The sequence below is a fragment of the Rhinoderma darwinii genome, chromosome 1, assembly GCF_050947455.1.
Source record: "Rhinoderma darwinii isolate aRhiDar2 chromosome 1, aRhiDar2.hap1, whole genome shotgun sequence".
NCBI lineage: Eukaryota > Metazoa > Chordata > Amphibia > Anura > Rhinodermatidae > Rhinoderma > Rhinoderma darwinii.
This window is the reverse complement of record NC_134687.1, coordinates 133506854-133533227: the sequence shown is the minus strand read 5'-3', so window position 1 is coordinate 133533227 and position 26374 is coordinate 133506854.

Below are 26374 nucleotides of genomic sequence, written 5' to 3'. Positions count from 1 at the left end.
ATCGAAAGGGTAAAAAAAGTGCATTAACATAGTTGCATAAATATAATACAATTATTTACATTTTATTTTTGCCTTTTGTTTGTATATTGTATTTGTTACTTAGCATGTGGGCACAGGTGTTGTCTGTCTGTGGACAAACATTTGCTTTAATACTTTTATTAAAACAATAAAGGATGTCATAAGTCGTGTCTTTTTTATTTTCCCCTTTCCAAATAAAACCATTAATGTTAGTTGCCTGCTTTCAACATTTCCTTTTTGTTCGACACATCCCCTGACAATAAATTGATCACAGGGTGTTTTGTGCTGGGACCCCATGTAATCAGCTGTGTCCTGGGAGGGAATCTGGCAGCAAGTGTTCTATTCTGCTACAGCGCCATTACAGAGGACATAAAGCGTTACACAGATCTCATTGAAATGAATGGGCTGTCCGTGTAATGCAGGGAGACGCTCCTTGTAACCACTCTCCTCTTTGGCTAATAGATAAGGTTCCTGAACTAGAGACCACTCTATTAAAGTCATTGTCTCATCAGAACCCATTTAGGAATGCACTCATGTTCCTGGCCCCCTTAGCAAACTGCTGGGGGATGCATTGTCTGCTAAGACATTTTGAATGCAGAAGCCTTCGCAGGGGACATGGTGGCATTTCAGATGATGTAATACATGGCATCTGTCAGAGCAGTCCCTGCTCCCCGTTCTAGTACAAAGAGAAGAGTCCCAAGCGGTGATCTATCTCTATAAGGGTATGTGCACACGACAGCGTAAAATTTGTCTGAAGTTACGGAGCTGTTTTCAGGAGAAAACAGCTCCTGAATTTCAGACGTTTTTGCATGTACTCGTGTTTTTCGCGGCGTCTTTTACGGACGTAATTGGAGCTGTTCTTCATTGGAGTCAATGAAAAACGGCTCCAAATACGTCCCAAGAAGTGTCCTGCACTTCTTTGACGCGGGTGTAATTTTACGCGCCGTCTTTTGACAGCGACGCGTAAAATTACACCTCGTCTGCACATAACATTGTAAAACCCATTGCAGACAATGGGCAGATGTTTGCCGACGTATTGGAGCCGTATTTTCAGGCGTGATTCGAGGTGTAAAACGCCTCCATTATGTCTGAAAATAGATCGTGTGCACATACCCTAACATCCAAAGCGGGGATCTATATCTATATGCCCCAAATCTTTCAGGTTACATATTAGTGAGTGTCATCATATACCATAAAGGAACCAAGCCAGGAGAATGAGATGATGAAAGAAATAGGTAATGATTGCTCTTTATTTGTAAAATGAAAAGACAATGTGCTCTTCTATGTCATTTCAAGTTTATTGCTTAAAAGTAGTTATTTCAGCATTTGAATGTATAATATTTCTGTAGATTTTAAGTCAGAGAAATCATATTATGTAGATGAAATTAGCCATTTAGTTCAAGCCTAGAACTGGTTGAAATTGCAAGTATTTAATAGGTCTTTATCCAATTGGCAGATCATCAGGATTATCATTAATTCAATCATCTCTATAGCTAAACTTGGTTAACTAAACTTCAGAAAAATATATAATTATGTAATTGCTTAGAATAGAATACTCATTCACTCATAGGTGTGCCACTGAACCTCCATTTATACTAATGTGGTTTGGAACATAGCACGTGGCTGCATTTTCGAAGCAATCTTATTTGCAAATCAGGATAATGTAGGAAAGTGTGGTCTGGGTATACTGTAAGATGATGATAAATTTAACCACATTGCCATTCGGAACTCTGCCACAGTTCATCTTCTGAAAGAGTTTTTTTTCCTGTAAAATATGTGAGCCCAAGACATTCCAGCAAGCTCAGACCTCCGGAGTGCATAAGTTGCTTCTTTTGCACCTCTGTCAAGAAGTAAAAGGTGTGAGCTACTAGTCCATTTGGACTTTTTCAGGCTCTTGACAAGAGTACTCGGGACAGGTGGGGTGGTTATTCAAGGTTATTGTTCTGTCCCTATTCACATTCCACCTCCTAATTTTTCCTAATACCATGTATACCTTATCAAAGTTGCTACCTGAGGATTTTCCTGCGACATGTGTTAAATTATTGTCAATTAGCCTCAATTGTTTGGCTCTATCAAATATCTGTAAAAGATCTGACCTGAAAGGAGCCGTAGGTTCAGACTGTAGAACTGCATAGCAATCACCATAATTTAAGATGTGATAACACATTTCAATATACTGAGAGCGGTCCACACTTCAATGTTTCCGCTTTTATCGTCTGAATAGCGGATTGGTCATCCAATTAGGCAGCTCTACTTAGATGGGCAGGGCTGTTGAGCTTAAAGAGGACCTGTCACTAATTTATTAATGCCCTATCTCCTAACTAATCTAATAAGCGCTATGATGCTGAAAACTACAGTGCAATTATTTTTTATTTTTTTTTAAATTATTTGCAAAGTTATGAGCATTTTTCTAAATATGCTAATTTGGCTATACTTGCCAAATGGGAGGTGACTCTTTTCACTCTGGTCAGTGTAATGTTTTCTGCATGACGCTGTCCAATCATCATGCAGATTGTCCCCCTTCCCTGCCTAGCAACACAGTGTGATCATATAATATACAGCTTCTATTCCCGACTGTGTTTTCAACTGGTGATATCTCAGGTTGTTTAACAGCTAGAACTGTGATCCTGGTGTCATATGAAAGATTAGAATCTCCTCTTTCATACACCACGACTGCTCTAGGTGGTCCACAGCCGGAGATATGGCTATTTGATGTGATCCCTCTTCCCTCCATCCTCAGTCTCTCACACTGTGTGAAACAGCTTCATGTTGATAGGGCAGCATCAGAAAAACCCACTTGTCAAGTATATCCTCATTTGCATATTTAGAAATAACTTTTAAAATAATAAAAATTTTCGGACACAATTTTCACTTGCATTATCAGTGTTACAGCGCCTATTAGATTAGCTGGGAGATTGGGCATTACTAAACTAGTGACAGATCCTCTTTAACTACAGGCACTAAACAGTGTGGACTTCATGGCTATTTTTGAAACTACGCTGTCACTCTGCCAAACAACACTAAAATGGTCAAAATGCAGCGCTTACAGTTTTTTTGGTTTTTTTCCATGCAGTTTTAATGGTACCCCTGAGGATATAGCTTGATAATACTGCTATTCAAACCCGTAGGGTTCAAACATACTGGTTGAGAAGGTGTACCTGGTATTAGGAAAAATTAGGAGATGGAATGTGAATAGGGAGAGAACACTAACCTTGAATAACCACCCCCACCTGTACCGAGTACTCTTGTCAAGAGACAGAAAAAGTCCAAATGGACTAGTAGCTCACACCTTTTAATGATAAGTTGTTTTTAATCGTCTTAGTCAGGCAGATTAATGCGTTAGCAGAATAGACGGATACTACAGTCATAAATTATATTTTCAGTTCAATCTGTCTAGAAGTATGTTCATAGTTTAATATGATATAACAAGATATTTGTACAGAAGCACATAAACATTTCATACTGTCATAAATGGTAGTATAAATTCAGAATTGTAGGGCTTAGGGGAATATACGCTATTTTCCACATTAGAAACCTGCCATATTTAAAATTTGTGGAGTGTAATTTAGCATTATCTTTTGTGAAGGTATTATAAGGGGCATAACATGTAACCAAAACTTGGATTTGGGCCCAATCCTACCATGATCACCATTAACAGTAAAAGGGGTTAGAACATGAAAAGCTTATTATTATTATTATTGTGTCTTTCTGATAATGCACAGGGTAATGCACACAGTGATGTCACAATCTCACAGTACAGGCATAATGCACACAGTGATGTCACAGCAAAGAGATGATGCACGTAGAATAATCACAGTAAAAGGCGAATTATAGGGGTTTTATGAGTTAATCATAAAAGTGGCCAAGGGGGGAATGCAATAAAAAGGAGGCATTACTCCTCTGACAGATCCCACAGCATTCCAGTTTAGCTGCTACAGTCCTCCCCACAGCTGTTTGTTGACATGGCTACAGCAATAAGGTGTCCATATACCCACGTGATCGCTGCAGCTAATCGCTGGCCTCCGTGGGTATACAGCATTTTATATATATAAAATTGAAAAAGAAATTAAAATACAAAAAAAATAAAATTTTATTTCTTAGTTTAGTGTAGCAAAAAATTGAATAGCAGAAACCACAGAGTGTTCACTGCAGAACAGGTGTATGCCTTGTTGTGCTCTAGCAGTTCCGGCAGCGGTACGGATACTGCGTCAGAAGCAGAACTTGGCTCAGAGAGCGACACAGGTTCTGCTTCTGCCACTGGACCCCCCAGCCCTATGGTGGTGGACGCAGCTGTCACCGGTGAAGGGTTAGGAGCAAGGCCTAGTAATGCAGTCCCTCCCGCAGTGTGGGATCCTGCAGTTTCTTTCTCCCCCCAAATTCTGCCATTTACAGCGACTCCAGGCATCAACACTGATGTCGCAAATTTTACCCCCTACAATTGTTTTCATTTGTTTATAGGCGATCAGGTCCTGGAACTAATTGTCTAGCAGACAAATTTATACGCCAGGCAATTTGCCACCCAAAATCCAAGGTCTTTGTAAAGGGTTTGCCAGACACAGGTTCTGTGTCGACGCCCGGGGTTAATAAGCCCTCATCAGCTCCAAGGTCTGCTAGAGTGACGCGATCTGTTACCACTCAGGCTTGCAGGCTGAGGAGAGGGAGAACCTATCACAGCCTGGCCTGATGGTTCTAGCTCCCGCCCTTGGTCTATTTATACCCTCACTTGCAGCATGCTCCTTGCCTGTGATTGTCTGGTTTCCTGGCTCCGCGATTCCTGCTATTCACCCGATTGACCACTTTACTTATTGACCCTGACTTGCCTGACTATTCTCCTGCTCTGATTTTGCTGCTACGTACTCCCCTGGTTTGATTCGGCTCGTTCACCACTGCCTGTTGCTCACAGTGTCTCAGTGGGCAACTGCCCCTACCCCCCCTTGCTTCTGTGTGCCCTTGTCTTGTGTTGTCTATCTTGCACTTACTGAGCGTAGGGACCGTCGCCCAGTTGTACGCCGTCACTTAGGACGGGCCGTGCAAGTAGGCAGAGACTGAGTTGCGGATAGATTAGGGCTCACCTGTCTGTCTCCCTTCCCCAATTCAGTACATAATCACAGGCCCCATACCTTTTCTTACCATGGTCTCTGACTCTACTATGGACCCCCTTGAGGCCCTGGCTCAGCAAATGCAGGGTTTCTCCCTACAGGTCCAAGACCTCGCTCAGAGGTTCAACCAGCGTGATGCTACCCAGGTAGTGCCCTTCCCCCTACCTCTTGAACCCCACCTCAAGTTGCCTGATCGGTTCTCAGGGGACCGGAGGACCTTTTTCTCTTTTCGGGAGAGTTGTAGACTCTATTTCCGATTAAGACCCCACTCCTCAGGTTCCGAGAGCCAGCGAGAGGGTATAATTAGGTCCCGGCTCCAGTACGGCTCCCAGGAATGGGCCTTCTCCTTGGCTCCTGATGCCCCTGAACTTTCTTCTGTTTACATTTTTTTTTCTGCTCTCGGGCTCATCTATGACGGGACTGACAAGACTGCCTTGGCCGAGAGTCAGTTGGTGACCTTACCACAGGGTAAGAGACCCGTTGAGGAGTACTGTTCTGACTTTAGGAAGTGGTGTGTAGTTTCTCAGTGGAATGACCCTGCCTTGAGGTGCCAGTTTAGATTGGGTCTGTCGAACGCCCTGAAAGACCTGTTAGTTAACTATCCCTCCTCAGACTCTCTAGATCAGGCTATGGCTTTAGCGGTATGTCTTGACCGACATCTCAGGGAACGACGACTTGAACGTTCGGGTGCCTTCACCTTTGGCTCCCCCATGATGGCTCCAGAGGTTCCGTTGCTTCGTTCTTCCACGGAGAACTCGGATGTACAGATGCAACTCGAGGCCTCCGTGTCTCCCCAACAACGTAGAGATTTCCGCAGGAGGAATGGTCTCTGCTTCTAATGTGGGGATGACAAGCATCAATTGAACTCCTGTCCCAGGCACAAGAATAAGCAGCCGTAAAACTTCCACGCCTAAGTGACCATCAGGGAGGTCGCTTGGGCGCACAGGTATTTCCCGTAAACATGAAGCCTAATAAAATCTTGCTTCCCTTTCAGGTTTCTTTTGATGGTAGGTCTGCCACCGGGAGTGCCTTCGTGGATTCAGGGTCTGCTGCTAATATTATGTCTGTGGAATTTGCTATGTCTCTAGCTATGCCACTAATTGATTTGCCTAAACCTGTCCCGGTAGTGGGTATAGACTCCACACCGCTTGCCAATGGTTATTTTATGCAGCATACCCCTGTTTTTGAACTCATTGTTGGCTCCATTCATTTGGAGCAGTGTTCTGTGTTAGTGATGCAGGGGTTATCGTCCGATTTGATTTTAGGCCTCCCTTGGTTGCAGACGCATAATGCCACTTTTAACTGGAATACTGGTGATCTTACTAAATGGGGTAATGAATGCATGACGTCATGTTTTTCTATTAATTTGTTTTCTCTCGTTGAGGAGGTGATCACTCTACCTGAGTTTATTCAGGACTTCGCTAATGTCTTTTCTAAAAGAGCCTCCGAAGAGTTACCTCCTCATAGAGAGTACGATTGTGCAATCGATTTGGTACTAGGAGCAAGGCTCCCTAAAGGTAGGATATTTAATCTCTCTTGTCCTGAACGTGAAGCCATGAGAGGTTATATCCAGGAAAGCCTGGCCTAGGGTTACATTCGCCCCTCTACTTCTCCGGTAGGTGCTGGCTTCTTCTTCGTGGGGAAGAAGGATGGTGGTCTTAGGCCATGCATCGATTACCAAAATTTAAATAAGATCACTGTAAGGAACCAATATCCCCTTCCTTTGATTCCTGATCTCTTCAATCAGGTTCAGGGGGCCCAATGTTTCTCTAAGTTCGATCTTCGGGGGGCTTATAACCTCATCCGGATCAAAGAGGGGGGTGAGTGGAAGACCGCGTTTAGTACACCCGAAGGTCATTTCGAATATCTCGTCATGCCCTTTGGGTTGTGTAATGCTCCCGCGGTCTTCCAGAATTTCATAAATGAGATTTTAAGAGACTATCTGGGGGTATTTCTTGTAGTGTACCTTGATGATATACTTGTGTTTTCCAAGGACTGGTCCTCCCACATTGAGCATGTCAGAAAGGTGCTCCAGGCCCTTCGGAAAAACAAACTCTTTGCAAAATCCGAAAAATGTGTGTTTGGGTTGCAGGAGATACCATTTTTGGGTCAAATCCTCACTCCTAACGAATTCCGCATGGACCCTGCCAAGGTTCAGGCTGTGGCAGAATGGGTCCGCCCTGCCTCCCTGAAGGCCTTACAGTGTTTCCTGGGGTTTGCTAATTATTGCAGGAGATTTATTGCTAACTTCTCGGTCATCGCTAAGCCTCTTACGGACCTCACTTGTAAAGGTGCTGATCTCCTCCACTGGCCTCCGGAGGCGGTCCAGGCTTTTGAGGTCCTTAAGAGGTGCTTTGTCTCTGCCCCAGTGCTGATTCAGCCTAACCAAATGGAGCCATTCATCGTGGAGGTTGATGCCTCTGAGGTGGGAGGGGGTGCTGTTTTGTCCCAGGGTACTAGGTCTCTCACCCATCTGCGTCCCTGTGCCTACTTCTCCAGGAAGTTCTCCTCCACCGAGAGAAATTATGACGTTGGCAACCGCGAACTCCTAGCCATTAAATGGGCATTTGAAGAGTGGCGCCACTTCCTGGAGGGGGCTAGGCACCAGGTAACGGTCCTTATTGACCACAAGAATCTGGTTTTCCTAGAATCTGCCTGGAGGCTAAACCCAAGACAAGCTCAATGGGCGTTGTTTTTTTACGAGATTCAACTTTGTGGTTACCTATAGGGCTGGGTCAAAAAAAATTACAGCTGATGCTCTGTCGCGTAGCTTCATGGCTAGCCCTCCTCCTGAGGAGGACCCTGCTTGTACTTTGCCCCCAGGTATAATCATATCCTCCCTGGATTCAGACTTAGTCTCCGAAATTTCGGCTGATCAAGGTTCTGCTCCCAAGAAGCTTTCTGAGAACAAGCTGTTTGTTCCCCTGCAATTCCAGCTAAGGTTGCTCAGGGAGAATCATGACTCTGCACTCTCTGGTCATCCAGACATCCTGGGTACCAAGCACCTTATTTCTAGAACCTATTGGTGGCCTGCGTTGCTTAAAGACGTTAAGGCCTACGTCGCCGCTTGTGAAATTTGTGCTAGGTCTAAGACTCCCAGGTCCCGACCTGCGGGCTTACTATGTTCTTTGCCCATTCCCCAGAGACCTTGGACCCATATCTCCATTCATTTTATCACCGATCTACCTCCATCCCAAGGCAAGTCGGTGGTGTGGGTTGTAGAAGACCGCTTCAGTAAGATGTGCCACTTTGTACCCCTCAAGAAAACTACCCAATGCCAAGACATTAGCTACCTTGTTTGTCAAACACATCCTGCGTCTCCATGGGTTCCCGGTCAATATTGTTTCTGACAGAGGGGTACAATTTGTTTCATTATTTTGGAGAGCTTTCTGTAAGAAGCTGGAGATTTATCTGTCCTTTTCCTCGGCCTTCCATCCTGAAACTAATGGCCAAACTGAGAGGACTAATCAGTCTCTAGAACAAAACTTAAGGTGTTTTATCTCAGACTGTCGAAATGATTGGGTCTCCTTCATTCCCCTCACCGAATTTTCCCTTAATAACTTGGTCAGTAACTCGTCGGGGGTCTCCCCCTTCTTCTGTAATTTTGGGTTTAATCCACGGTTCTCCTCCGTGTCACCTGGTGGTTCCAACAATCCCGAGGTAGATGTCGTTCATCGAGAACTGTGCACAGTCTGGGCCCAGGTTCAGAAGAACCTTGAGGCATCCCAGAACATCCAAAAGACTCAGGCAGATAAAAGACGTTCAACTAACCCCTTATTTGTGGTCGGGGATCTGGTGTGGCTGTCTTCTAAATATTTGCGCCTTAAAGTACCGTCCAAGAAATTTGCTCCCCGGTATATAGGGCCGTACAAAATCATTGAGGTCCTCAACCCTGTCTCCTTCCGGCTGGAGTTACCCCCATCTTTTCAGATACACAACGTGTTCCATGCCTCCCTCTTGAAAAGCTGCTCCCCGTCTTTGGCTTCATCGAGGAAACCTCCGGTCCCTGTTCTCACTCCGGATGGGGTAGAATTCGAGGTAGCCAAGATTGTGGACAGCAGGATGGTCCAAGGCTCCCTCCAGTACTTGGTCCATTGGAGAGGATACGGGCCTGAGGAGAGGACTTGGGTACCTGCCCGGGATGTTCACGCCGGTATATTGCTCAGGAAGTTTCATCTTCGGTTCCCCAACATGCCAGGCCCACCTAGGAAGCGTCCAGTGGCCCCTCATAAAGGGGGGGTACTGTAAAGGGTTTGCCAGAGACAGGTTCTGTGTCGACACCCAGGGTTAATCAGCCCTCATCAGCTCCAAGGTCTGCTAGAGTGACGCGATCTGTTACCACTCAGGCTTGCAGGCTGAGGAGAGGGAGAACCTATCACAGTCTGGCCTGACGGTTCTAGCTCCCGCCCTTGGTCTATTTATACCCCCACTTGCAGCATGCTCCTTGCCTGTGATTGTCTGGTTTCCTGGCTCTGCGATTCCTGCTATTCACCCGACTGACCGCTTTACTTATTGACCCTGACTTGCCAGACTATTCTCCTGCTCTGATTTTACTACGTACTCCCCTGGTTTGATTCAGCTCGTTCACCACTGCCTGTTGCTCACGGTGTCTCCATGGGCAACTGCCCCTTCCCCCTCCCTTGCTTCTGTGTGCCCTTGTCTTGTGTTGTCTGTCTTGCACTTACTGAGCGTAGGGACCGTCGCCCAGTTGTACGCCGTCACTTAGGACAGGTCGTGCAAGTAGGCAGAGACTGAGTTGTGGATAAATTAGGGCTCACCTGTCCGTCTCCCTACCCCGATTTATTACAGTCTTACTATGCCGGAGGATGGATCCCCACAACCGTCTGTGAGACCCCTCATCACCCTCCTATCTGAGTCATTTGTAAATTTATACACCCCAGGCCAAAAAATAGCGGTAGACGAGTCCCTTATGTCCTTCAAGGACCGTCTATCATTTCGCCAATACATCCCCTCCAAAAGAGGCCGATACGTTGTGAAACTTTATAAGGTGTGCAAGAGCACAACGGGCTACACCTGTGACTTTTTTATATATGAGGGCAGGGACTGCCACCTTAATCCCCCAGGATGCCCTGAGGATGTTGGCATTAGTGGGAAAATTGTCTGGGAACTCATGGTGCCATTCCTACAAAAAGGGTACCATGTGTATACGGACAATTATTACACCAGTGTCCCGCTGTAGAAGTCCCTCCATGCTGCTATTACAGGGGCTTGTGGGATGGTATGCAAAAATAGAGTCGGCTTCCCTCAACAACTGGTCCAGGCGAACAGAAAGGGGTGCAATACTCTCATTTGCAAGCGACCAGTTGCTGGCTTTCAAATGGGGTGATATAAAGGAGGTGTACATGCTGACCACCGTGCATGAAGACACCACAGTGGCAGTGAGGGAGAGGGGAGCTACCTCTGATAAGAGGAAACCGGTCTGCGTGGTAGACTATAATAAGTTCATGGGGGGAGTCTATCTATCTGACCAGGTCCTACAACTGTATTTGGTCAAGTGCAAAACTAGGGCCTGGTATAAAAAGGTAGCGATCTACCTCATCCAGATGGCCACTTATAACAGTTATGTGCTCTACAAGACCCAGGGAATGCTCAGTTTCCTTCAATATCAGGAGAACATTATATAGCGCCTCCTGTTTGATTCCCCGCACTTGGAGAATCCTTTGAGTCAGAGGAAGTCAAAAGGCTCACTGAGCGCCACTTCCTTCACCCCGTCCCTGCCACTGAGAATAAGGAATACCCCCAAAGGAGATGCCGGGTGTGTAGTAAACATGGAAGGAGGAGGGATACCCGCTTTTACTGCCTCATGTGCCCTTCAAATCTAGGCCTGTGCAACTTCCCCTGTTTTGAGACCTATCACATGGTTTCTAATTATTGATTTTATATATAATTTAGAGAACACCAAAAAGGGTGGGGTGGGGGATTCATTTTAGGGAGTCAATTTCATTTATTCATATTTTTTGTTTCGTTTCTGGGCTTTCCAAGGGAGGGAGGGATTCTCACGGGGAGGTAGTAAAGTTTATTTATTTCAGACTGTAAAACTAATTTTCCCCTTTTTGATTTTTTTTTATACATTTCTTGGACAATTAAATCCAGGACTTGATCACTCACAAATGAATACTGTTTATTGTGCAGGAGCCCACATCTGTCTATTCAGAACATGGACCCCCACAAGTGTTCTTGAAATAAAAAATAAATGTGGGCATTGCATTTATTAGTAGATAAATCCAACACCTGCGGCCTAAGCCGCCCCTGAATTAGTGGAAGTCGTGCATTTTAGCAATGATTACAAGAATAAATTGAGGATGTATTTCCTTTTTCTTATGACTATGCTAAGCCACATACAGCGGTTACATTCCTAATTCTGTACCGTGATATGGGCATGATATTTTTTTTGGGGAGGAACTCTAATAATTGAGCTGTTCCTTATCAATACACCATGGGCTTTGTTACAGTTCTTCTGGAAATACTGACATCATTGGGATTAGTGATCCTTTACTGTTCCTATGATGGTTTTGGACGCTGCCCCTTTATATATTCTGTAGGTGATTGGTTATGGTGTACCGCGTCACTTGGCACGTTCGTCACTCATAAGGATTGATGGAGCCAAAGAGACGTTGTACAACCAGTTACTGAAAAAAAAAAAGTGAGTCATGGCAGCCCTGCAGGTTTTCTATCTAGTGAACAGACTCGAGTTTGCAACATAGTTGGATACATTTTCCTCCATTTGTTTGAAGATATTGCCCGTCACTCCAGTACAGTTTATTTTTTCCTCTCGAACTGATTTTATAGCGACATACATCCATTATGAATACACGGCTTCACTTCTCTTCTGTATGCCGCACAAATTTATTAATGTGGCATATTTCTAACAAAATAACCTTCTACCATGTCTCCTCTATTTTATCTGGAAACATAATAAGAATTTGAATAAAATTGATTTACCCATAGTGTCTGAAATAATACACTTATTTCCTCCTTTAAAAAATTTTTGGTCCGCATGCTCACTACACCACTAGATGAATACCTTTAGAGGTTTAGATTTTAAAATGGGGTAATTTATGCGTGTTTTTTTTTTCTGTTCAGGCAACTCAATGCCTCTAAATGCATTATATGGGGCTTAGAATTTATTCAATTGTGCCCTGAAAGCCAAAGGGTGCGCCCTCTCTTTTTGGCCCAGTCACACGTCTAATAAGCAGATTGGGGCAACAATGGGAATATTTTTGAAAGCAGGAGAAACAGAGTGATAGATTTTGTGGTGTGTTTCTTCATTTTCATGTTCGCTTTACAAAGAAATCGGTCTTCAAACTGATACTTTTATGAAAAAGGTGAAATTTAATTTTTTTTCACCTGCTATGCATTAAATTTAGAAAAAAACTGTGGGGTCGAAATACTTACTATACCCCTAGATAAATACATTAAGGGGTCTAGTCTTCTAAATGGGGTCATTTGTGGGGGTTTCCATCATTCTGAGACCTATGAGCCTCTGAAAACCTGGCTTGGTGCAGGAAAACAAAATGTACTTACACATCGAATAATAATTTTATACATTTTGAAGTCTAAATTGCTAAATGTTTTTGTTTTTTTACAAAAGTGCTGCCAAAATAGAGTAAAGAGATGGAAATATGTAACAGTATGTGTGTACATATGTGACATATTGCCGTTAAAAATAGGGAAAATTTTTCTATTTTTTTATTAATTTCCGCAAATCGTATCAGTCTACTTTTACCACTAAAATAAAGTACAACATGTGACAAAAAAAAACAATGTCAGAACTACTTGGATATTCAAAACTTTCGCAGAGTTAGTCTCTGATAAAGTCAGACATAAAGTCAGACATACCAGATTTGACAAATCTGGTTTGGTCATTAAGGTCCAAACAAGCTTGGTCATTAAGGGGTTAAGAAACGAATTAGCATAAATCTAACATTTCTCATAACTTGCTCAAAAATTATTGTTTTTCAAAATAAAAACCACTGCTGTTATCTACATTACAGCACCTATCAGATTATTTAGGAGATAGGGCACTTATAATCTGGTGACAGAGCCTCTTTAAAATGATACGATCGGCAGATGATTCTATGAACGCTTGTCTGCCCGATAATCGCCCAGTGTAAAAAGGCCTGTAGTTAAGTCCCCGCAGCTTGGAAAGGATACAAGCCAACCCTCATGGTAAATACATAGCACAGGAATAATACATACAAAAATGTTAACATAGACACAATGAAATCACAGCACAGGAAAAAAGAAATAACGTTGCCTCAGTGCAGATATAATGTACACATTGATGTCACAGCACAGGAATAATTCATATAGTGATGTCACAGCAAGGAATAATGCAAAAAGTGATCCTGCATTGGAGGGATAATGCACACAACAGGGGCATGAAAAAGCAACAAAAGGACTCTAGAGCAAAACATGAAAAAGCGCCCCATTCAATAATCATCACTAACTGCACCTTACCTGTGAGTGGTGGTTGGTCTTTATAATAACCGCTATGCCTAGAACCTGGTAGCTACACCCATAACTATTATTCTACATAGCCACACCTCATCCTACCCATTCTTTTAAATTAATTGAAGCAACAGTGTTGTCTGGTTAACAGTTGTAGGAGACTTTGTTTCTGAAAAAGAATATCTTCTAAAATAAAAAATACTTCTGCATAGTTATATAATTCGTCCCCTGTAAAGGGAAGATTGAGATTAAATTCAGGAATAATGATAAGTACTTTGAAAGTGATTAACAGCAAAACTTCTAGAGAAAGGTTTTTAGATTTTACCCTAGGAATAGGTATATTATATATGATGCATTAATTATACTTCAAGAACTTTACATTTATAAGTATAGTAAATATAGCAGTAATGCATTTTAAATGAATCCATATATTCAATGTTTGCGTATATATTAGCGCTCGCAGAGTAAGGGTATGTGCACACGCTTACTAAAAAACTTCTGAAAATACAGAGCTGTTTTCAAGGGAAAACAACTCCTGATTTTCAGATATTTTTTAAGGCACTCGCGATTTTCGCTGCGTTTATCACGGCAGTTTTTGGAGCTTTTCTTTCTATAAAGTCAATGAAAAACGGCTCCAAAAACGTCCCAAGAAGTGACATGCACTTGTTTTTCGCACGCGTCTTTTTACGTGCCGTTTTTGGAAAAATAGGTGTAAAAAAATGCCCCGTTGGAACAGAACGCCGTATTTCCCCTTGAAATCAATAGGCAGATGTTTGTAGGCATTCTGTTTCCGTTTTTTCAGGTGTTTTTCGAGGCGTAAATCCCCCGAAATACGCCTGAAAACACTTCTTGTGAACATACCCTAATGCTGCTTCTACGTGTCTGTTCAATTACACTGCAGTGAAATTCTTATTACTCTCCCAGTGCTGCTCCAAACTCATAAAAAGACACAAGTATCATAGTTAGTTCTACATTATTGTTCCAAACTACACTGCAACTTATGTTTTATTTCGTTTTATGGAGAATAATATAAAATAAAAACATAATGCAATAATTCAATCTTCACAGTGATTACAAACCATACAGCAAGTTTACTAAGAACTTCTGGTAGAGATTCCCAAAAGAAAAGTCATTACTGTCAGGTTTGAACCCTGAACTATAACAATAAAACCCTGAGAAAAAACCCTGAAAAAAAACCTTGCAAATAGAAATCTTGAGAGTAAGATTTACAGTACCTGACATACATGCATTCGGTCTAAACGGAAAATATTTCTAATTGTACCCAGTTGTGCTCTTTTTCTATTTCCTGATATCTCACATACTCATAATGATGGTTATCAATGAGAGAAATGAGGAGGCAGATAAGAAAATGGGAATGATGCAAATCCTGATCACCTAAATATCATTCATGTTGGTCAAGCATGTGTGTGGCAAAATTGAAAAATTATCTTCTTGCACAATGCTTTGGTTGTCAAGAATAGTCCTAGAATAGCAATTTTAAGCCCAACTGTCACAAGATACTTCTTATCAGTGCTGGCAATTGTGAGTAAATGTTTGTTTTACAATGTGATACCTCTCTGCCTTAAAATGGAAAACAGATGTTAAAAGAAGCTAAAACTTATCTACATATGTTGTACTTTTTGTTTTCTTTTTTTATATATAAAGGAAACTGTTATTATTGTATTCGTTAGGCATATACATCACACGAGCGTGTCAGATTTGTGTGTATAAAAAACACATAATTTTTCCTACATTTCCTGTCCGTGTGCATTGTGAATTGCCATCAGTGTGCTTTGCGTGTGACGTGTTTTTCACGTCCATGCAAGAACTTCTTTTTTATTTTTGTTTATTTCTCTGCTTTTCTATGTAACTGATGCGTGAAACACGGACAGCACACGGATGTTGCCCGTGTGCTGTCACTGATTTCCATGCATCCATAGACTTCAATTGGCGACTAGGTGCGCAAAAACGCAACAATATAGGACATGCAGTGAGTTTTCACGCAACGAACACTCGCTGCGTGAAAGCTCACGCATGTCTGAATAGCCCCATTGAAATTAATGGGTCCATGTGCTGTGAGTTATTTTAACGCAAAGCACACGTGACGAGTATTATGCTCGTCTGAATGAGCCCTAAATTACAAATATTAATCCTTTATAAATAAAACTAGGATTATATTTTATTCACTTCTCACCACTTAGGATTGTTCATGCAGTCGCAATGTGACTTGTGTGGTATGAATCCACAATGTGACAATTCTATTAGGCCATACTGTACTGTACCTCTGTAAAATGGAAAGCCAACAGAGTCAACCAAAGGTACTTCTTAGAGATTCATGTATTACCAAGGTATTCTTCCCTAGACACACTGCTTGATCTGATTCTATTTTTACATTAGTTTGCTTCTGATCAGTGGACAGAGAAAAGATGGGCTCCTCTTCAAGAACAATATGTGTATAGCCTCTTTCTCTGGTGATTCAATAGTGCCATGGGTAGTCTGGGGCTTAGGTCCGTAATATGGACTGTTAAATATGTGTGCAAGATTCCCGTCTCTCACATGTAGTTTAGTAGACAGTAAGAAGCATCCAGAGTTGACATTCATATTTGGGAGAAGGGTTGGTGGGGTGTAACCATATTTACTACCAGAACTTCCATCCGCTAAGGAGAGGAAAATTGACAAAATGGCTTCATAGATGCTACAAAACAACTTTATATATAGTGGTTTACAGTGTGATTTGCAAAGAGAGAAGAAAAATTACATTGCAATGTAAATTGTAGGCAATTGAGAAATCAACATTGCCAATATTATGGAAAATATGTCAAGATAGAGTAGGTGTTATTCATAAACAAGATATACATTCTGAGGATATTTACTAAACAAATGCAGCTGTTGGAACTGTTGATACTGATCTGCTTTACTTGGTTATATGGCTATTTGTATGACATTTCTTGTACTGTGACTGAAATGTACTGCAAAAACAAGTCTCAGTTTTGAAAGAGGAGCTACCTTCAGAAGAAAGGGCATTTTAATTCAAAGGCAATTGGGCTGACCGGATGAGCTACTGCTCAATTCCAATGGCAAAGACCCAAAGTTTTCAACTGATATTTTTTATGATATCTTTGGATGGCAGAACTCGCCATTCTGAGTTACCATGGAGTGACACAGAAGGCTTTGGGTATAAAAAAAAATGTTAAAAGTGTAATTTTTACACAGCACAATTCTTAGTGACATCCACGTTATGGATTGCAGGTTTTATTAAGTAACTGTAATGATGGGGGTAAGGAAACAGACAAGTGAGCCCTAATCTACCCGCCACTCAGTCCCTGCCTACTTGCAACGACCCGCCCTAGGCGACGGGGTACAACTGGGCGACGGTCCCTACGCTCAATAAGTGCACGACAGACAAACAGACAAGGGTACACAGAAGCAAGGAAAAAGGGGCAGTTGCCCACGGCAACACCGTGAGCAACAAGAGTGGTGAACGAGCCGAGTCAAACCAGGAGTGTACGAGGTACCAAACGCAGAGCAGGAGAGTAGTGAACAAGCCGAGTCAAACCAGGAGTGTACGAGGTACCAAACGCAGAGCAGGAGAGTAGTCAGTAAGCCAGGGTCAATATGAAGCAGGGTCAAATAGTTCAAGAAGCTGCAGCAGGGCCAGGAAACCAAATGAGAAGAATCACAAGCAAGGAGGAACAGGAAAGGCAGGTATAAATAGACAGAGGGTGGGAGCTAGCTCCATCTGGCCAGGCTGTGATAGGCTCTCCCACTCCTATGCCTGCCATCCTAAGTGGTGGAAGATGGAGTCAGTCTCACAGACATAGAAGCAGGTGCATACTGATTACCTATGGGCGTAGATACAGAAGCTGTGCCTGGCAGACCCTTAACAGTAGCACTAAATTATTGTTGTGCCATACATGCTAATGTAGTTATATATTGTACAAATAACTTTACATATGCAAAATCTATCTAAAGTTATGTGCACATTAAAATTCTACCCTATTTGCCCTTATCATCAATAGATGACAGTAGATAATGGGTGAAGTGTAAAAATATACGAGCCCTTGGAGTGAATTTTTGTTTTTACTCAGAGGTGGATAATAGGGAAGCCAAAAGGGCAAATGCCCTGAAACCTCCACCTTCTATGGCCTTTCACTCTATTCCTCAGCACGATTTACAGTGATTACAAATTTCTGATTTGATTTGGCGTTGAAACCCAAGATCTAAGCACTATTAAATGAGTTTTGTATATGCACAGTTATTTAGACATTGTACAGCATGTCAGTATTATTAGTGCACTGTATGGCACTATTCTCTAGCTACTATATAGTTCTGTTATTTTCTCATTGTGTTAGAATATTTTTTAATTTTTTTAATTGCAATATATTTAGGTAGCCTTCTTCTGAGCTAGAACTCTGTCCATTCCTTAAAAAAAAAAAGGAAGAATCCCACAAACTGTTTTGCCCAGGGCCTTCCACAGACCCTGATCTGGCCCTGTTTTCATGACCAGTATGTACTGTATGATAAAGATAAATGATGAATGTATAAGTAAGAACTGCTATATATTCAAGACAGAGGTAATAAGAAAGTGCAACTAAAAAATATAATGCCTTGTAAACAAATCAATAAAATCATGTCATCCTCTAAAACCTAGTTTCTCAATTGGTGGCATGTGTACCATAGGGGGTATGTGGCACAAGTCTAGGGGATGTTTGTAGTGCCTCCAGGCCATGCTTCTCTTGTAGACTTCTGTTTTCCCTGTTGCGGGCTGCTTTCTTTATCTGGGCACTGTTGCAATGTGGTTATATTATGTGAGCACTCTTACAGGATGCTTCAAACTTGAATAAGGGCAAAAGCATCAGTTACTACCTTGGGGTACTTAAAATAAGTAAAATGTAGGTATTACATAGGTTGACAAAGTGTATAATTATTTATAAGCCACATTACTTTATAATTTTTCTATGTATAAAAAAAACAAAAACAAAAGAAGACTGGAGGTGATGCCAGAGTTTTATTTGCCATTAACTTCTAAAAATGATATACAAAACATCAAAATTAACTTACCTCTGCCCCTCCGTCCTCACATACTTACTACTGAAATACTAAAATCCTATTTTGGAATATAAAGCAACAATTTGCCTCTAATACTTTCCATACAGAATGACTATACTTGCCCTGGTACTTCTACCATCCAAATTATTAGATATTTAGTAAATTACACCACTTTGCGATGTTTCTACAAGAGTGACCTATAAAACTGGGGCACATGTAATAAAAAAAGAGGAACAGTGTGTGGTCCATGCGTTTTGTTTATTAAATGACCTCAGAGATTGATTTCATATCTAAGTAGAGTCCTTGTTAAGAAGACATCATTGTTATATTTAATAATGAATAAGGTAAATGGTGCAGTTTTATTTTTTTCAGAACCAGACTTCTGCAGTCTGTGCCAAGATTTTTAAATGTTTCTCTTTAATGGATAACACATTGTGGGTGGCAGATTCAAAGAGGGAAGGAAAATATGATAACCATGTCCAGTTGAATATGTTTTTAGATTTCCTACGAGAAAGAGGAAACTATATTTGCTAAACTAAATGGTTCAACTAAATATTGCACCTACAGTCAATGTACAAAGATAATAAATAATGTCAAAAACATATACCAGAAATGGACATTTTTATATTGTGCTTCTGTTTTCAACACTAAACTATGTGTAACTAGAATAAAAATGTATTTACAATTTCTCCTTGTTTTAAGACATCTGACTCCAATGGATAACCTGAAGAATTTCTATTGTGTATAATTTAAGCAAAGAAATATATGTAATTATCTTTACATTATTACATATGCACAACCATACTGCATTAGGCAATATGGTGTTATGTTTAGCAAGCATGTTCCATTTGTACTGCTCTTATCACCCACAGATTTACAGCTCACATCAGCTCAACATGTTAGGCTTCGTTCACATCTGCGTTGGGACTCCATTCATAGGTTCCGTCGGACCTTCCCATCAGGGGAACCCTCCAACGGATTCCAAACTGAAACAAATGGAAACCATAGGTTTCCGTTTGCATCACCATTGATTTCAATGGTGACGGATCCGGTGAAAATGGATTCCGTTTGTCACCTTTGTGTAAGGCTTCCGTTGTTTTGATGGAATCAATACCATAGTCGATTGCGCTATTCATTCCATCAAAACGATGAAACCCTTAAACAACGATGACAAACAAAAAACATTTGCACCGGGGATCTGTCACCATTGAAATCAATGGTGATGCAAACGGAAATCCTACGGTTTCCGTTTGTTTCAGTTTGGATTCTGTTTATAGGTTCCTCTGACAGAATGGTCTGATGGAATGCATGAACGGAGTCCCAACACAAATGTGAACGAAGTCTTACCTAAGACTAAGAGTACTGCATCCTTGCTGGACACATCATGCACATAGGTACAATTAGCATAGAGAGTGACAGTATATACTTATCACTTTTCATGTGGGGAAACTAAACTATGGACAAAAAGCTAACAAGCATTGGAGATGTGACTTCATTGAGTCTAAATGGACTAAATGTTGAAGGACAGTTGTTGCTTGAGAATGTTACGTTTTGTGCCAAAAATCTAAAGGAATAAAGTAGTAATAGGTGGAAGTAAAAAAAGAAAAAAGAAAAATGAAGTGGTGGTGGGATCGATTTGAGTTGGTCTGTGGCACAGATATACAGCTCCAAATACCAGATATGAAAAAGTAAGATAATTCTAATTAAAAGAACAAAGAATTGGTCTATGCTGTCGCCTTTAACTCGTTAGTGACCGGCCCATAGTCTTTTTACGTTGGTCACTAACGGGCCTTATTCCGATGCCATAGATATATTAATATCGATCTCACCCGTTTAACCCCTCAGATGCGGTGCTCAATAGCGAGCACCGCATCTGAGTGGTTTTGGAGAGAGGGAGGGAGCTCCCACTCTCCCCCACCGACACCCGGCGATACGATCGCCGAGTGTCTGTGTCTCCCATGGCAGCCGGGGGCCTAATAAAGGCCCCCAGGTCTGCCTGGAGCGAATGCCTGCTAGGTCATGCCGGAGGCATGACCTAGCAGATGCCTGTCCGTTTTAAACGGACAGGCATAATACACTGCAATACAAAAGTATTGCAGTGTATTATAATAGCGATCGGAGGATCGCATAGTGAAGTCCCCTAGTGGGACTAGTAAAAAAGTTAAAAAAAAAGGTTTAATAAAGTTAATTTGAAAAAAAATGTGAAAAAAAAATGAAAAACCCACTTTTTCCCCTTACAAACTGCTTTACTATTAAAAAACCAAAATAAAGTTAAAAAGTTACACATATTTGGTATCGCCTCGTCCGTAACGACCCCGACTATAAAGCTATTACATTACTTAACCCGCACGGTGAACGCCGTAAAAAAATTAAATAAAAAGCAATGGAAAAATTGCTGTGTTCTGTGAATCCTGACTTTAAAAAAATGTGATTAAAAAGTGATCAAAAAGTCGCATCTACTCCAAAATGGTACCAATAAAAACTACAAGTCTTCCCGCAAAAAAAAAGCCCTCATACAACCGCATCGGCGAAAAAATAAAAACGTTACGGCTCTTCAAATATGGAGACAAAAAAACAAATAATTTTGAACTTAAACCGTTTTTACTGTGTAAAAGTAGTAAAACATACAAAAACTATACAAATTTGGTATCGTTGCAATCGTAACAACCCGCTGAATAAACTTATTGTGTTATTTATACCACATGGTAAACGGCGTAGATTTAGGACGCAAAAAAGAGTGGCGAAATGTCAGATTTTTTTCTATCCCCCCCCCCCCAAAAAAAGTTAATAAAAGTTCATCAACAAATAATATGTACCTCAAAATGGTGCTATTAAAAAATAAAACTTGTCCCGCAAAAAACAAGACCTTATACAGCTATGTCGACGCAAAAATAAAAGAGTTATAGCTCTTGGAATGCGACGATGGAAAAACATAAAAAATAGCTTGGTCATTAAGGTCTAAAATAGGCTGGTCATTAAGGGGTTAATGCAGTCTGGTTCATGAATTGACCTAGCATATCAGAAATGTTTTAAAAAATTGTCAAAAATTGATTTGTTTAAGATCTACATTTTGGACTATTATGTACACGACTTTATGTCACTTGTGGGTTTTAGGCACCTTGCTAACATTAAGGAAAGAGGAGGATATATGACGTTTGGGTGGGTGCGTGAGGATTTAGGATAAGGATCATGTGACACTTTTATTCTATATTTCCATCATGCAACACTCAAGCAAAACCTCAAAGTATATGTCTGGTCTCTACCAACCAATATAGGCCAACACACTTACTATAGCACTGATTTTAATTAAACTAAGAATACCAAATTCTGCCGAACCCACAATCTAATCTATAGGTGGCCTTAAACATTAGCATACCAGAATTAGCCGAATCTCCTCACAAAAATCCAATGTTTATGGTTTCCTTAAAGAGGCTCTGTCACCAGATTATAACTGCCCTATCTCCTACATAATCTGATCGGCACTGTAATGTAGATAACAACAGTGGTTTTTATTTTGAAAAACGATAATTGTTGACAAAGTTATGAAGAATTTTAGATTTATGCTAATTCGTTTCTTAATAGACAACTGGGCATGTTTTTACTTTTTACCAACTGGGCGTTTTGAAGAGAAGTGTATGACGCTGACCAATCAGTGACCAATCAGCATCATACACTTCTCATTGTTCCAGCCCAGCTTTCACTGCACAATCACACTGTAACAATGGGCTGGAACAATGAGAAGTGTATGATGCTGATTGGTCACTGATTGGTCAGCGTCATACACTTCTATTCACAACGCCCAGTAGGTAAAACTTAAAAACACGCCAAGTTGTCTATTAAGAATAAATCTAAGATTGTTTATAACTTGGTCAAAAATGATCGTTTTTCAAAATAAAAAAACACTGCTGTTATCTACATTACAGCGCCGATCAGATTATGTAGGAGATAGGGCATTTATAATATGGTGACAGAGCCTCTTTAAAGTACCGACAATACCTTCTAGAACATTGAGAAGAGTAAGTACATTTGTACTAAACTTTTGGAACTATTTGTCATTAAGAAATTCTAAGAACACAGGACATAACAACTGACTTGCTACCATGTGCCACATATTTGTCTGTCAAATGTTTTCATTATTACGTTGTGGTTTCTAAAAATATGAAATAGCTTTTCCCCGACAAATGTGTTTGAAAGATGCGTAAAACACAACAGAAAATCCTTAAGACATAGACGATTGTGGTAAATTTTGCTACCCAGTGCTTCTTCTGGTGGCAGTTGCTACCATAGTTATTCTGAAAAAGTGGAGTACTTGGCTGTTTGTGTGTGGAGTGTCTGATATTTCCCCAAGGGAGCTATAAAGTATCAAGTAAAGAATGCCTGGGCCATAGTATAGTATATCAACAATTATGCGGATCTCTGTAAAATCCTTGTCATCCGATCTAATACGGCGGTCTTTGGATGTCCTGGATTCCAATGGTGTGAAGTAAGGGTGGCTGTTTGCTGTTTCCTCGGCTTAGTCTCTGTCTGTTGGACCAGGATAATCTGTAGATGCCCAGGAACTCAACCGATAATGCATCATGTGTGACAAAGCGGATATAACTCGCAAAACATCTTGCTCTTTTATTTATTTTTTTGTTATTTTTTTAGAATATTTTAATATAAATAACAAAACTTTTATATCAGTACGATCGGTTGAGTTCCTGGACATCTACAGATTATCCTGGTCAAACAGACAGAAACTAAGCCCAGGGAATGACAAAGAGCCATCTTTTCACACCATCAGATTCCAAGACATTCAAAGAGTGCTGCATTACATTGGACTACAAGGAATTCCAGAGATTCGCATACTTGTTTCTAAATGTGAATACTTTCAACTATGACGTAAGTGCAACTTGCATAGACTACGTTTGATTATCTTGATATACTACAAAATGGTGCAGGCATTCTTTACATAAAAGTTTTTTTTCCATAATCAATATTTATCACCTATTCACAGGATAGGTGATAAATATTTGTTCGGTGGGGGTCCGACCGCTGGGACATCCACTGAACACAAGAATGGGCTTACCTTACCATGCCTGTGAGCCCCATATGAATGGAGCAATACTGCGCATGTTCGGCCACTGCTCCATTCATTTCCATGGGCCTGCCGAAGATAGCGCTCAGCAGCCCCCATAGAAATTAATAGAGCGGTGGCCGAGCAGTACCGCTCCATTCATATGGGGCACACAGGAATGGCAAGGTAATCCCGTTCTCGTAATTGGTGGGGGTCGCAGCAGTTGGACCTCTAACGATCAGATATTTATCACCTATTCTGCGGACAGGTGATAATTATTGATTATTGGAAAACCCCTTTTAATACCCTAGGAAACAAGTGTCTGGTGTTATGTTATTCATGAACTTTGGGCAAATATTCCACCCCGTTGTTTTCTTACAATGCAGTTCCTCTGGAGGGGAGAGTCCATTGTAGGTTCTCTCCATTCTGCAGACTTATAGATGCTGCATTTTGTGCCTATATGGTATACTAGTCTGTATGTGTGTGTGTGTGTGTGTGTGTGTGTGTGTGTGTGTATATATATATATATATATATATATATACACTACCGTTCAAAAGTTTAGGGTCACTCTGATATTTCCTTATTTTTGAAAGAAAAGCACAGTTTTTTTCAATGAAGATAACATTAAATTAATCAGAAATACACTCTATGCATCGTTAATGTGCTAAATGACTATTCTAGCTGCAAACGTCTGGTTTTTAATGCAATATCTACATAGGTGTATAGAGGCCCATTTCCAGCAACCATCACTCCAGTGTTCTAATGGTACATTGTGTTTGCTAACTGTGTTAGAAGGCTAATGGATGATTAGAAAACACTTGAAAACCCTTGTGCAATTATGTTAGCACCGCTGTAAACAGTTTTGCTGTTTAGAGGAGCTATAAAACTGACCTTCCTTTGAGTTAGTTGAGAATCTGGAGCATTACATTTGTGGGTTCGATTAAACTCTCAAAATAGCTAGAAAAAGAGCTTTCATATGAAACTCGACAGTCTATTCTTCTTCTTAGAAATGAAGGCTATTCCATGCGAGCAATTATCAAGAAACTGAAGATTTCCTACAACGGTGTGTACTACTCCCTTTAGAGGACAGCACAAACAGGCTCTAACCAGAGTAGAAAGAGAAGTGGGAGGCCCCGCTGCACAACTGAGCAACAAGACAAGTACATTAGAGTCTCTAGTTTGAGAAATAGACGCCTCACAAGTCCTCAACTGGCAGCTTCATTAAATAGTACCCGCAAAACACCAGTGTCAACATCTACAGTGAAGAGGCGACTCCGGGATGCTGGCCTTCAGGGCAGAGTGGCAAAGAAAAAGCCATATCTGAGACTGGCTAATAAAAGGAAAAGATTAATATGGGCAAAAGCACACAGACATTGGACAGAGGAAGATTGGAAGAAAGTGTTATGGACAGACGAATCGAAGTTTGAGGTGTTTGGATCACACAGAAGAACATTTGTGAGATGCAGAATAACTGAAAAGATGCTGGAAGAGTGCCTGACGCCATCTGTCAAGCATGGTGGAGGTAATGTGATGGTCTGGGGTTGCTTTGGTACTGGTAAAGTGGGAGATTTGTACAAGGTAAAAGGGCCTTTGAATAAGGAAGGCTATCACTCCATTTTGCAACGCCATGCCATACCCTGTGGACAGCGCTTGATTGGAGCCAATTTCATCCTACAACAGGACAATGACCCAAAGCACACCTCCAAATTATGCAAGAACTATTTAGGGAAGAAGCAGGCAGCTGGTATTCTATCTGTAATGGAGTGGCCAGCGCAGTCAACAGATCTCAACCCCATAGAGCTGTTGTGGGAGCAGCTTGACCGTATGGTACGCAAGAAGTGCCCATCAAGCCAAAACAACTTGTGGGAGGGGCTTCTGGAAGCATGGGGTGAAATTTCTCCCGATTACCTCAGCAAATTAACAGCTAGAATGCCAAAGGTCTGCAATGCTGTAATTGCTGCAAATGGAGCAAAGTTTGAAGGAGAAAATTATTATTTAAAATAAAAATCTTTATTTCTAACCTTGTCAATGTCTTGACTATATTTTCTAGTCATTTTGCAACTCATTTGATAAATATAAGTGTGAGTTTTCATGGAAAACACAAAATTGTCTGGGTGACCCCAAACTTTTGAACGGTGGTATATATATATATATATATATATATATATATATATATATATATATATACCAGAAAAGAGAGACAGAAGCACTCGGTTTTCCAGCAGAAAAGTCCAATAATAGAGGGTGCCAGCTAGTAGTCTCAATCCAAAGACAATGTAGATATCCAGAAATAAATTCAGCAGCACTCCGGTAATCAAGGTGAAAAAAATGTGGTTTATTGTGCCAACATGGCAAGTGCAACGTTTCCGTCTCACCTTGGGACCTTTTTCAAGCATATATATATATATATATATATATATATATATATATATATAGCATTCGGAAAGTCTGCAGACCCTTTCACTTTTTTCAAATTTTGTTATGTTGTGGCCTTGTGCTAAAATAAAAAAAAATCATGTTTTTCCCCATCATTCTGCACTTAAAATCCCATGATCACAAAGTGAAAATATAATTTTAGAAATTTTTGCACATTTATTAAAAATTAAAAACTCGGGGGCGTGGCTTAGCTATGGAGCCGTGAGCATGCGTCTTGGGGGAGCTCCGTGCCAGCGAGTGAAT